Below are 14,728 nucleotides of genomic sequence, written 5' to 3'. Positions count from 1 at the left end.
CGTCCGGAAGTTGTTCCCCATGGCTTCTCCGAACTCTTCCCATGTACGAGTTTTTGCCTCAGCAACTGCCAGAGCCGCCAACTACTTGGCCTGCTGGTATCTGTCAGCTGCCTGCGGAGTCCCATGGGCCAAAAAGGCTGGGTAGGAATCCTTCTTACCACTGGTGTCCACCAACGGGTTCTGGGAATGCCGCCACGACAAGCACAGCTCCAATCAGCTGCCTCGACAGTAGAGGCAATGAACATAGCCCATTCGGACTCAATGTCCGCCGCCTCCCACAGAACATGGTTGAAGCTCTCCCGGAGGTGGGAGAGCTCTCCCAGATGTTCCCAGCAGACCCTCACAATGCATTTGGGCCTGCCAGGTCTGATCAGCATCCTCCCCCCACCATCGAAGCCAACTCACCACCAGGCGGTTTTCGGGGAACAGCTCTGCCCCTCTCTTCCTCCGAGTGTCCAAAACACGTGGCCGCAAGTCTGATGACACGACCACAAAGTCAATCATCAAGCTAAATCATGAAGCTATTGATGCAAATCGTTGCGTTAATTTTTTTCATTGAGGCAGTGTATTTTTTGCACCAAAGGGTGACACTGGGTCTGAACATGCACCCCTACTGTGTTGCCTGTGGTATTATTTTTCTGACAAATACACCACATGGCGGCGCTGTTAATAAACCTCAAAGTTGGACTGACTTGAAATTTCTGTGCAGGCCTTTAGGGCACAGACAAATTTGAGAATGATTGTAGAAAAACATGGTTCCCGTCAAGCAAAACATCTTCGCATGGCATGGGGGCAGGACCAACTCAAGCTAAGTTTACAAAGCTTAGCAAGTCATTGAGCATTTGTATAATGACGATTAAACTTTGAGGATATACAGTATGTATTACATGTATGCTAGAATGTATTGCAAGGCACTTTGACCACAACCCATAGGCGGCACCACGCATAGCATTCATGTGAGGGCAGAATTGTAGCTGTGTACCTAATGTTATGTCCTGTGAGTGTGTGTTCCAGCTACAGTATGTGGTCCGTGCATCTTTGGGGGAAAGGTGTAATAAACTGTGCAAGTCTTTGACAAGGTGAAAATTGCAGTTTAACGGCATCAATGCACACACACAATGCGGAAAATGGCCCTCTGCTTGCCTTGTATGCTGCAGCCATATTTAACCAGTGACTGCAGACAACCACTGCACAATCTACAGTCTATGGAATCTAAGCTTGTGTAGTATAGGAAGACACTGTGACACATTACAGATGTCTCCTGATCTTCTGCTTGGAGGAAATGTGTCCAAATGCACAGCTACACACCAGGAGACACTGCAGCAATGTCATCAAGTTTCTTTGTCACGCACTCGAAGCAGTAGGGAGTGTGTGTGAATGCTGCAAGAATGACTACAACACTGGGAGGTGAGGCGGGTGAGAGGGGTCACACCATGAAGGAGCATTAAAATGATGGAAATTGACATTCAGCTGCCTTCATGGGCAGCACATTTCAGTCCAAGTGTAGACTTATGGATAGTTGAGTGACAGCTCCAAGCACCTTGGAGTAAATGAAGGAGACATTTTTATCACAATGCAATTTGCTTTAACACCGAAGCAGCCAGCGGTTTATATGATGTGTATATAATGTGGCTTTCAGGAACTGGTATTTACTTGTCTCACAGTCATTTTATTGCACTTGGAAGGGGAAAACCAAAACGATCGGTTAAATGAATACATCTGTGACATCCATCCATCCATCTTCTACCAAACCTCTGTGACAGTGTCAATCAAAAGTAAGCATTGTTATCTTTGTCAAGACAGAATATTTGATCCAGCTCTTATTAGATTGTGTAACTAAAAGCTGGAGTGCTTTAAAAAACAGGCAGACAAGGACTCAATGCAGGTATACAGAATTTGAAAGAAATCTGAGCACGAGTGGTGTAGTTATTGCCCCTTTACAATTTTGCCTCAAACTTTGCTTCCCACATGCAAAGTCAAAAATTCAAACATACAGTATTGCAATTTTGTGCCACGTATTTGTCTATTATACCTGCTCCAAAAAAACAAAAAACTAAATCTCTAGTAGTAGTAAACAAGTAAATTTTTGAAGGACCACAGAAAATGACTACACAAATGGCTGCTTCAAACCAAAATGGCCAACTTCCTATGTGAGACTTTTTTCTGGGTCTGGTTAGGATTGACATTTCTACCAAAATGCATGTTGCTACATGAAACTGACTTAAATTTTTAAAATTCCAGAATAAGCAATTTCAAGGTCACCACATTCAAGATTGTTGACATGTGCTAAACTGCAATGCTACGTCCACACTCTATGACAAAAACAAGTACTTTTGACAATTTAGAGTCACACGGTTGTCTAGTATATGTAGTTCAGTTTTGGTGGTAATCAGACAAATGTCTCGTAGTAGTAAAACTAGAAATGGACAAAATGAACCAAAAATGGTCACTTTAAACCAAAATGGCCTGATTTCTGTGTGTTACGGCGCATGGGTTCTTGAGATTTTCTTGTGGCTCTACTTATGAAAGACATGTCTACCAAATGACCTGTTGCTAAATTAAACTGACTTCAATGTTTAAAATTCCAGAATAGGCACTTTGAATGTCATCACATTCAAGATTGTTGACATGTGTTAAATTGCCGTGCTACGCCCACACGCTATGACGAAAACTCACACCTTTGGCAATTTAGTATCACCTATCTGTCTAGTATATGGGGTTCCAGTTTGGTAGTAATCAGACAAATTCTCCAATAGTAGAAAAATCTGGAAATGGACAAAATGACCACAGTCATGACAACAGTCACTTTAAACCAAAATGGCCTACTTTCTGTGTGTTTTTGGGCATGGATCCTTGGGCCTTTTTCTGGGTCTACTTATGACTGACATGTCAATCAAATGACATGTTGCTAAATTAAATTGACTTCAGGGGCTGAATTTCTAAAATCTGGAAACTGGAAAAGGAAATGGACACAATCAATTGAAAATTGGCACTTTAAACCAAAATGGCCTATTTTACGTGTGATTTGGGGCATAGGTTCTTGGGGCTTTTTTAAAAATATGAATGAGGTAGTTGAAAAGTTTAATAACTACTTTATAAATATTGGACCAAAGCTGGAAAAGAATGAAACAATTAACAGGAATCCTAATTCCATGTTCCTCCTTCCTGTGACAAAAAAGGAAATCACTGATATTGTCAAGAATTGTAAAGCAAATCATGAACTCACCACCATGAACTGATTGTAACGTAATCGAAATGGAAGCGATAAAAAGGGTTATCAACGAGATCGTAGAACCGCTGACGTATATCAGTGAACTATCATTACAGACTGCTAAATTTCCGACTAAAATGAAAACAGCTAAAAGTAGTTCCAATCCTCAAAAACAGAGGCAAACATCAATTTACAAACTACTGACCAGTTTCCTTACTACCCCAATTTTCAAAAATCATCGAGAAGCTATTCAATAACAGGTTGGACAAATGTATTAATAAGAATGAATTACTCACGGATAGCCAATACAGATACAGCGCTAACATTTCAACCTCCATGGCACTGATTGAAATCAGTGAAGAAATTACCAACGCTATAGACCACAGAAAGTGTGCAGCTGCAGTATTTATGGATCTGACAAAAGCTTTCGATACAATGACAACATCCTAATTACAAAATTAGAAAGGCATGGAATCAGAGGGTTAGTTTTCAATTGGGTCAAAAGCTACGTAGCTAACAGGAAGCAATATGAAAAGCTAGGAGAATACACATCTGCGAGTTTAAATATTATGTACAGAGTAACCCAGGGGTCAATATTGGGACCAAAACTGTTCAACTTGCATATTAATGACATTTGTAAAGTGACAAAAGACTTAAAGTTAGTATTCTTTCAGTTGATACTACCGATTTTTGTTCTGGGGAAAGCACACAAAAGCTAATTAATAAAGTCACAGATGAAATGGCCATACTAAAAAGATGGTTTGATAAAAATAGGTTATCCTTGAACCGAAGTAAAACTAAAATAATGCTATTTGATAAAAGCAAAAAGGACATGGTCATGCAAACACAAATTGATGGTGTGGACATTGAAAGGGTGAATGAAAATAATTTCAGGTTATTGAGGCTTTTTTGTGGGTCTTCTTATGATTGACATGTCTACCAAATGACATGTTGCTTAATGAAACTAGCTTCAGTGGCTGAATTTTTAAACATTTTCAAGGGGATTTTTAACATAAATGCTTTTTGACTACATTCCAGCGCCTCTTTTTCCTTAATTCATCTCATTAAAGTGTATAAATGGAGAAAATATTCCAATGATTGGAAAACACAGTGTAAAAGGTGACGTAATCTCTCTATTATGGGATGTTTTCATAGCTTGTGGCTACCAGAAACTGCAAAACCATTATTGCTGCAGACTTTTCCAACTTGTAGTAATGACTTTGCTCAGCCCGACTTAATAATTCATTAGCAAGATATCCCTGGGTAATTACACTCACCTGAGCCAGCTGATGAATTAGGACTTCTCTGGGGATTCACTGCCACGGGAAAAAAAAGAAAACGTGTAAGGGAGAGGTTTAACTGTGTCACACATAGCCAACGCTGTGGATTTATTTCATCATTTTTCATGCAGAAATTCAATAATTCAGTGTGATGACTTGCGCCACTTTCCTGGATGCGCAATAGCCGTGTCACATCATTCCTCACACGTCCCAGAGGAGCGAAGGAGGGCGCATGTGGCAAAAAATAGTTGCTCTTTTGTTTTCTTCTCCCCAAATCCTTGTGGGGAGAGGAGACGTTGTATTGTTCTCACCTCCTTCCCTCACATAAGACATATGGTGATATAGATAGCTAGATATGATATAACGTGCAATGCATTGTGAACTGCAGGGGATTTGTTTCATTCCTAATTGGGAATGTTGAGGCCAGAGTGGAATGTTGTTAGGGGATGTCTTCCCCTGCAGGAGATATTCTCAGCCATCTGAAGGATGAAAGCAGTAGAGAGTGAAGGCTGCTGTTGTTACAAACCGGGGGTGTCCAAACTTTTGCCACTTCCTGGCCGTATACACAGAAATAAAAGGATGGGGCTGGAGGCTATTTTGCTCTCCCTCACGTTTGCTAAAATCAACTCAATGTAGGTCAAGGTACGCTAAGCAGTTAAATATTCAGTGGAACCTCAGCTGACGTCTGCCCCAGTTAGCATGTTTTTCAGCTAGCTTAACAAAATTTTCCCTCGGTTCACGTACATTTTCCAGTTGTCGTACAATACGCCGCACGTCTTGTCGTGTTATTAATTAATTAATTAATAAATGAGTGAGTCCAACTGTGTTCTTAATGTAATTTTATCACACATCGCCTTTAGCTTCTAACAAAGAAGCTAGCTTGCTATGTTACAAAATGGCAACCAGAACTGAAAGTCAGCTATGTCGCCCGTCTCTGATGTCATCAGTGGTTGACTTTCAAAATGCTAACACAATTGTAAATGCATATAAATGATGAATGAAAGGGATAAATTAGCATTTACGGTTACTTTAACCTTCACTTTAAGACATGATTCTTGATGTGAATGTTCCCAAAGACACAATGTGGCAGCAAGACACAACATGGACACCACCTTCCTCTTTTGCCATTAGTTATTTCTTCAATTCAGTTCAATAGTGTTTTTCACCTTCTTTATCAAAATGTTGGCACTTTCTGTGGCTCCAATTTGCGTAACTGAGGTGAGAAACACAATTGAATTCAAGAAATACAGTAAGTCATGGCAAAACAGGAAGGTGGTGTCTGAGTGGTGTCTCGCTGCCACATCATGTCTTTGGGAATGCTCACATCAAGAATCATGTGCTTCTTCAATTAAGGTAAATGTAACCTTAAATATTAATTTATCCATTCCATTCATCATGTATATGTATTTATATGCTTTTACAACTAATTTTAAAACTATAAAAACAATTTTTGTGGTTTTCAAGATTCATTTGATTTACATGATTTCTTATGTGAAAATTTGATTCAGTGAGCATCCGTTTGGTTAGAGTCAGACCTTCTGGAACGAATTAATGATGCTAATCAAGGTTCCACTGTAGTTGACTATGAACAAAATAGAGGCCAATACAACTTGTTCATCAATATTATTAATGAATTAATGAATGTCCTGATTATCCTAATATTATATAAACATTTTATAGGCCAATACATTTTTTCCAGTGAGTTTTCTACACTCAAATATAATATTTGATAATCATTACTTTTAGTTTTGAGTTTCCTATTAAATTCCTACAAAAATTCTTGACTATTTTTTTTAAATACATTGAACCTTGGTTAGCATCATTAATCCGTTCCAGAAGGTCCGACTGTACCAAAACAGATGCTAACCAAATACATTTTTCCCATAAGAAAAAATGTAAATGTAAATATTACATTTTGATAAACAAGGTGAGAAACTCTATTGAATTCAAGAAATAACTGATAGACCAAGGTGGTGTTCGAGTTAATCTCACTGCCACATTGTTTCTTTGGGAACAGTTATGTGATCAGTGAAGGTAAAAGTTGCCTAAAATGTGCATTTATCCCTTTCACTCCTCATTTATATGCATTTAGAGTTGTTTTATCCATGTAAGACTAGAATTTTAAAACTATAAAAACGTGTTTTGTGTTAACATTTTTGAGAGACAACCGCTGATGACATCATAGACAGGCTGACTTCCGGTTCCGTTTGCCATTTTGTTAGCAAGCAAAGAATGCTAACAATAATGTTTTGTGATAAAAATACATTAAGAACACAGTTGTAGGTCAGATGGTATGCTAACGAGAGAATGCACGCAAACAGAGGCAAAATTTTGGCGTAAATTTTGGACATGAACTGAAAAACACGCTAACCGGGTGTACCCTAAGCGAGGTTCTACAGTAGTCAATAAAAGGCAATTATAATTTATATGAGACTGCTACATTGTTAATAATAATCATCATTTTTTAGCAAACTTTCTTTCTATCTTTTTCCTCGTATTCTTTTTAGTGTGGTGCTTATCATTCTTGGTAATGCTGCCATGCTGGATGTGTTTCATGTTATTTAAAACAAATATATGCCACAGGCTGCAAATGCCCCCGAGGGGCAAACTTTGGTCACTCTGTACTGTCTTTTGAATGTCAACAAAAATCCTCACGAGGACACCAAAAGCACTTTCTATTCTTAGGCTTTAGTGAGTAGAAGCTACACATCAGTTTCAGCAATCTTTGTGTTGTGACCTTCACGGCTACAGCGTGTGTTCACTGTCCAACAAACGTATGGAGCAACTTCCTCATAAATTACAAACAAGTCCAACTCGAGGACTCAATTACAAACGAGTCCAATCGGCTAATTAGATACACGCAGTGCGCAGGTGGACTGATGCAGGCCACAGAGACATATGGACGTTTGGGTTTCGATGTCAGGCTTCCATTCATCTCTGGCAGCAAGCGCAGCACTGGAAATGGAACGAGACATCGCTGGAGACGAGTAATTGGGTTAGAAGGAGAAGGAAAGATCAGGTGAGAGTGGGAAACAGCAGGTAGCTGCATCCCGTAGGGTTGGGAGTGGGTGGGGGAGTAGTGCATTGCATTTTCTATTTCCCCATGTAGAATGCATGATGGATACTGAGGATATTATACAGACCTGATCAAAATCTTAAGACCAGTTGAAAAATTGCTAGAATTAGCATTTTGCACATTTGGATCTTAATGAGGTTTTAAGTAGAGCTACAATATACAAAAGCAAGAAGGGGGAGTGAGACAAAAAGCATTTTGAAAAAGTAATTTATTGAAAACAACAATTAAACTGAAATAGGCTGTTTATCAGCTGATCAAAAGTTTAAGACCATCGCTCAAAAAATGACAAAAAACTCTCCAAACCAGAAAAATGTTCTCAGTAGGACTCAGTAATGAGTAGCTCCACCGTTCTTGTTCATCACTTCCAAAATGGGTTTGGGCATGCTTGATGTGAGTGTTTCCAGGAGGCTAGTGGGAACATTGCTCCAAGTGGTGAAGATGGCTTCACCAAGGGCATCAACTGTCTGGAACTGATGGCCATTTTTATAAACTTCCCTTGCCATCCATCCCCAAATGTTCTCTACGGGATTTAAATGAGGGGAACATGCAGGATGGTCCAAAAGAGTGATGTTATTCTCCCTGAAGAGGTCCTTGGTCAAGCGAGCATTGTGAACTGCAGCGTTGTCCTGTTGAAAAACCCAGATGTTACCACACAGACGAGGGTCGCTGCAACATCTGAATGAAAAAGAACCCCAGATCATGATGGACCCCCCTCCACTGTGCAGGGTAGAAAACATCTCAGGTGGGATCTCCTTGTCATGCCAGTAACGTTGGAAGCCATCTGAACCGTCAAAGTTACATTTTTTCTCATCAGAGAATAAAACTTTTTCCACCTTTCAATGTCCCATGTTTGATGCTCCCTGGCAAAGTCTAAACGGGCAGTTTTGTGGCGTTGAAGGAGACGAGGTCTTTGAATTCGTTTTTGTTTTTTAAACCCTTTTCCCGCAGATGCCGTCTGATGGTTATTGCACTGCAGTCGGCACCAGTAAGGGCCTTAATGTGGGTGGAAGACCGCCCTGTGTCTTGATGGACAGCCAATCGGATCCTCCGGCTCAGCGCAGGTGTGATTTTTTTTTTGGGTCTAACACTTGACTTTTTGTTCCATAATGCTCAGGATCTTTCCAAATAATGTAGAATGACTGTCTTACAATGGCACGCTGCGAGAACCTTTGCTTATGCAGCTTAACAATCCAACCACGTTCAAAAAGTGAAAGCTTCTTGGCTTTAGCCATCAGGAGGGCATGACAGTGTGACAGAAAATGAAAATTTTGAGCAGATTTTGGCTTTTTGGCTTTTTTAGCCTGATTGAAGTTGTAACTTGCTAAACATGTGTGTGGAAACTGTGGTGAGTGAAATGTATGGACAGCTGATTTGGACATGTGAGTCTCTTGTAATAAGACAATGTCTGCTAGGATGTTCTTCAAATGGTTAACATTTTTTTGTCTTTTTACTATAGACCCAACTCCCCTGACATTCCAAGTGACAAATTGTCATGAAGTTATCCTAGACTAGCTTCTGGTGATGTGTGTGTAGACCAAATGTGAAGTATGTGTACCTGTAAGTAAAAGTCATGTGAATATACTGTATACATTTAAATTTAACCTTAAATTGTGCATAGGCAAACGCTAACATGGTAATCCTGGATTAACTAAACTAACTAAAGTGAGGATGTGATATGGGTTTGTGCATGTGTGATATAAGCGTGCTTGTAAGTGGGGGTGATGTCAATTTCAATAGCAGACGTATGAGCCATATGTGTATCAAAGCATGCGTGCGCGTGTGTGAACTTGTGTGCAGTGTTTGAATTGGTTGGTTTTTGACTTTGAGTGTGTGTGATCTCACTGTAGAGAGATGCTGATGAAGAAGACAGACAGCTGGCAAACAAGAGGATATGTGAGATAAGGAGAAAGGGAAAAAAAGACCGGGAGAAAGAGTGAGACAGAGGGAGAAAAGGGGAAATGTGACATGGAAAAGAGAGAAAAATGGGGGGTAAAGTAAGAGCAGACAATGACAATGACTACAGGTGTGCGCGCTGTAATATACAAACCCCAGGCATATAATATGAGAAAGTTTTAGTTATAATTAAGGGTTTTCATGCTGAAGACATTTCTGAAACAACTGCAATGTTACACTGCAAACAGCTGGATGTTGTTTTGATATATTTGTTAAATTTGATATATCAATAGATAAATATCTTATTCCAATTTAGTATTCCAGTTAGATTTTATTACCTCATAAACACACACAAAATTACAGAAAATTGGTACCTTTGAATACCGGTATTGATTCCCAGGTACTGGGTATCGGTACCGTATTGGTATACCGTACATATACAGTATAGCTTATTATTTACGTACATATTGAACACAGTTAGTTTGAAAGAAAGATCCTAAAAATGTTTCACTGTGCTTTATTTTGATAAACATGCACCGGAATCGCCTGTCTGCCGTGTCGGCACTTGCGAGTGTCTGACCAGATAAAGTAAGTGTCTTGTGTTGGTGTTCAGTTTGTGCCTTATTATCGTCAGAATTGATGACAGCTCGTCATAGGCAAAGCCAGCGTGTTTGATTGCTGACGTTTCAATCTCATCCGACTTTGTGGCGTCTTTGTTTAAATTCGCCTCCAACTGCATCTCCGAGCAAGCTGAGTCAAGAGTCAAAGAGCTAGTGGTGTCACTTAACAATCTTGCTCTCTTGTTATCATTATAATACTTACGGCTTGTCTTCCAAACACTAGATGTGTGTCGAAGTTGCTCAACAGAGAAATCGTAGTGTGTCCAGTTTTAGCCAGCGATGCTATCAGAGGACTCACCAGCTGATGTTGAGTAGTTCACCAAAAAATATTTGCTTCACCTCTTAGTATTTTTATAAGTGTTCTATTCAAACATGACGCCTGTATTTAATGATAAATGAGCACACTGAGTGGAGATGTACTTTCTAAATAAAGTACAATTAAATGTTGGCAGTCACAAAAAACAGAAATAGACCACCTCTCCTTTCCTTTTGTCAACGTAGTTTTAATAGTGCTGTAAGTTGGATACACCTGTGCTATCATAACCCTGGACTCTCAATTTATACTCTTTATATATGGAGCATATTTCTAGAAAAAATATTTCGATTATTTTATTTTGTTAATTGTGTCATTTTGAACTAAAAATATACTGTATTATTGAAAATTCTTTCACCGTGTATTCATATTACTATAAAACAGACATGAAATTAAATTTTGTGTCAAATAGTACAAAATGTTGTACTTTTGTACCGATAGTCACATAGTACTATTGGACTAAATAGGTCAGGTAACAAAAGGCTCGACATTTTAGACTCTCACTTTAAGTGCTCTCAGCAACTTTGCAATTAAAGTTTTTGCAATGTTCTCCGTTCATGTTCTGCTGGTTGTTGAAAAACATTAAATCCATCCATCCATTTTCTATACCGGGGTACACCCTGGACTGGTCGCCAGCCAATGGCAGGGCACATATAGACAAACAACCATTCACACTCACATTCATACCTATGGACAATTTAGAGTCTCCAATTAAGCTAACATGCATGTTTTTGGAATGTGGGAGGAACCCGTAGTACCCGGAGAAAACCCACACACACACGGGGAGAACATGCAAACTCCACACTCAAACTCTTCCCGATCTCCTGACTGTTACTGTGTTGGCCAACATGCTAACCACTAGACCACCATGCGGCCCCAAAAACATTAAATAAGTAAGTTAAATAAATAAATAAGTCATAAAAATTATTATTTGTCATTAAAAAAATTGCAGACGCAGCAGCTTCCTGACAGAGCTGCGGCAGTCCCATGTAGCCCACCACCACAGCTTCAGAAAATCCTCGGGAAAACCCTAAATTGCGTACTCTAAGCATTTCTTGTCTCACTCCCATTTCTTCTTTTTGCTTTTTGAGCTTTACTTAGAACCTCCTTAAGATCCAACAGTGCAAAATGTACATTCTTACAATTTGTCAGCTGCTTTTAACATTTTGATCAGGAGTGTATTGTTAATTACCTCCAAAAGTGAGCATGATTATGATAGAGTTGTTGTTTTGGCTATGCTGCACCAAATGGAGTATCTCATTATCTACTTGGGAAACTAAATTCAGCTCCAACTTTTGCATGTGCATGAAGATATGATAATAACTGAACATAAAGCATGGTCTAAAGATATCACTAATTAGAATCCTTAACAGCACAACTTTTTTGGAATCCTGCAGCAACAAAACAAAAGAGGCTTCATGGCCGTGTGTGTTTGTTTTTTTTTTCTGGTGTGCTGCGAGGCCGTTTGTGTGTTTGTGTGCAATCAGGGATTATTATGTGTGTGTGAGCCAAGACACTAGCTTCCCGGGATCACAGTGAAAAAAGCCTTCTTTCATCTCCCATCCTGGATAATATAGGTCATCTCTTCAGGGAGAGACAGCAAACATCAAATGAGGCGTAAAAAGACCACAGAAGCCAGCCGGCCTCATGAAAACATCTCGCCGACCTTTCCTCTCATCTTTTCCAACACCGAAAAAAAGCATCTGTCGGCTTTGAGTGAAGAGGGAAGTGGAATTTTCCAAATGTGAAAATGGCATCTTTCCTTCCCTGTTCTGTTGCTTGGAGGAGAGGAGGCTACTCGGGCTTCGGTATCCATGGCAACCGTTTCATAATGCTCGGCAAAACACCTTAGAACAGGCGTCCTTTTCATCCGGGCCGCGGGGCTGGGAGCAGAAGGGGCAAAAGTGACGGCTGATGGCCGTGCATGGGGTTTTACAATGTGCACACAGTGCAAAAAAATACCACTGGATCCAGGGAATGGTGAAAAAAATGTGATGACTTAGGAACATGTCGGCAGTAAGAGGAAAAATCCATTTAGCTTGCATTTTTTTCTGCTGCATGCGTCTTTTATTTGAGGACCAAAAAGAGCCATCCAGTCCTGACACGAGGAAGACAGTCGTATGTATTGAATCCAAACAATATCATACTGAATTGATCAGAATCGTATCGTATCTATGCATGTGTCCACACTGCAGGCCAATTTCGATTTGTTTTGCTCATATGTGACCTGTATCTGATTTTTTCATGTCAGTGTGAATTCCAATTTTTTCAAATGCGACTCAGGCGTCATTCGTATGTACTGTAGATATAAATACGATATGTATGTGATGCTACTGCAGTCTGAACGGTCGGGTCGTATATATATATATATATGCAATCTATACGTCATCGAAAGGTGTGTTTTGCCGTGCTTACTGAGATTTGGATAAAGGTACTCTTCTTAATCTCCTACGCAGAATCATTTGGTTCAGAATATATTGCACAAAATCCTTGAAATTGCCACAAATGCACACTGCAGCAATCCTTACTTCCATAAACACACGTGTGACGTTGTGCTTTTGCGCAGGCACGTCACTTCACGGACGCTTTGCGTTCACATTGACAAGTCACGTTTTTTTGGTAATGTGTACGACCACATAAAAAATCGGATTTTAACAAAAAATCCAAATTGGACATCATACCCTGCAGTGTGAATGTAGCCTGATAGTCCTTTTGGATCAAAGTGAACTAAACTGCGTCATATTGTTTGGACTCATCATCAGCCTGCTTTTTGGGTGCACAAACTGTGTCTATCACGTGGTCTGGATGAATGGGAGTCCAACTGGAAGTCCAGTCTGCAGAAGTGGAAGGAAGCTGCAACCTTCAGTGACCTGGCAGCGAAAAAAACATTTTAACACCTTAGTGGATTTCACAGCTGGTCTATATTTGATGCACACAGTAAGGATGCTGTCTGCTCTTGGGGACAAAATACTCTCACCATAATATCGAGGGATGTCCAATAATATCGGCCTACCGATATTACAGGCCAATATTGGCATAAAAATCCGATATCGGTTGCTAGCTCAGTATATCCGAGCTGTGGAATTTTTCCCAAGTTTGTTGTTTGGATTTTAAATATTTAATTTGCAAAGAAAGTGTTGGTTATGTGAAGGGGGAGTCATCTTCCTTTACTACTTCTTATCTAATATGTTTTCTTCATGCTGCCTTCATGTGTGACGTACTGAATCAGCATTTCGCTTATTGGATTAGTCCACAGTTTTGACTGCACACTTATGACTCCTTTTATCTGCAGCATCTTTGAGGTGGTCTGTGTTTTCATACGCTAATGCAGGGGTGTCAAACTCGTGCCATGGAGGGCCGAGACACTGCAGGTTTTCTTTCCAGCCAGTCACTAAAGCAGGTGATTTTAATGATCAACACCTTCAGTTTGAGGGAAGGAGCTCATCAATTAAATCTCCTGCTGCAGAAACTGGTTAGAGAGAAAACCTGCAGCGTCTCGGCCCTCCAGGGCACGAGTTTGACACATGTGCGCTAATGACTTCATCAACATTTCCCTGCACATGAAAGCCAGACAGCGCTGAGACTCATCAGTGTTATCAGGAAGAATTAACCTTGAAAGGAAGGACAGCAGGAATCAGAAGGAGATCAAGGGGTTTCTGGTCTGCACAGACCATGTGACACATGTCCAAGTACACCATGTAACAGTGCATTGGCTCATAGCATAAATCGGTAGTCAGGATGAAACTTGAACACTACGGCCACAAGAGCAGCAGCACATTGATTATAGGTCATGTCCACACCACTGAGGGGCACAGAAAACCATCACACACCACATCAACACACAAAAACTACAAACACAAGCACACGGCAGTGCATGGATGTAAGCAAACAAACCAGGTTAGAAAAGCCAGCACAGGAGAAGTCAAATGTTGAGTCAGTAGAAGTGAGCTGAAGATTATTTTATTTAATTTATTTTTTTACTAAATCCCATCTTCTATCCCAGGGGTCGCCAACCCGTCGATCGTGAGCTACTAGTCGATCTTTGAGACTTTGACTTTGCCAGTGACCACTGTTCTATTCTATCTTTCCCCATAAAAGGAAGCACCACTCGATACTGTACAATATGTACACACAGTGCATACTGTACATGTAATATGTAGACCAGGGGCACCCCCAGGAATTCTAGGCCACATGAAAAAAAAGTCACCTTGGGCCCCATGCCACCCCCTAATACAGCCGCTAGTTTAATGCTTGTGAGTTGTCCATGCAACAATCTGCATATACTGTACTGTAGAATGCAATTCACTATTTGATGCAAGAAAACATAACAAATGT

Source organism: Dunckerocampus dactyliophorus, chromosome 2 (genome assembly GCF_027744805.1).
Source record: "Dunckerocampus dactyliophorus isolate RoL2022-P2 chromosome 2, RoL_Ddac_1.1, whole genome shotgun sequence".
NCBI lineage: Eukaryota > Metazoa > Chordata > Actinopteri > Syngnathiformes > Syngnathidae > Dunckerocampus > Dunckerocampus dactyliophorus.
Note: the sequence above shows the minus strand (reverse complement) of the source record.